The following is a 382-nucleotide window of genomic DNA, read 5'->3' as shown; positions in this document are numbered from 1 at the left end:
AGACCAAACATGTTTACCTTAAAGGTCACACTAGTTCGGTATAAGCCCCCCCTTAACCTTGGCGTATTTCCCTTATCAAGCGAAAGATAACATTATCAGAATTGCTGTGACCGTTTCATAACACCTACATCATTAAGCTTGTTTGTTTGATGTTATTTTCATTAGATCTTGTCACATTCAGGAGAAAATGCGAGGCAAACGAGGTGAGAAAAGTTAGGTGTTTAGCGACAACTCTACACGTATCATATTTTCCATTTTTTCCCCATGGTGCAAAGTAATTTCAGTTAAAAAAAAATCCTTATTGAAAAGGAAAAAGGAAAAGAAAAATAGGATCCATTCATATAATGATATCTAATTCATTTTCATCTTGCTAATTAAATGA

Source organism: Penaeus monodon, chromosome 32 (genome assembly GCF_015228065.2).
Source record: "Penaeus monodon isolate SGIC_2016 chromosome 32, NSTDA_Pmon_1, whole genome shotgun sequence".
NCBI lineage: Eukaryota > Metazoa > Arthropoda > Malacostraca > Decapoda > Penaeidae > Penaeus > Penaeus monodon.
The sequence above is the reverse complement of the archived record's forward strand: the minus strand, read 5'-3'. Positions refer to the sequence as shown.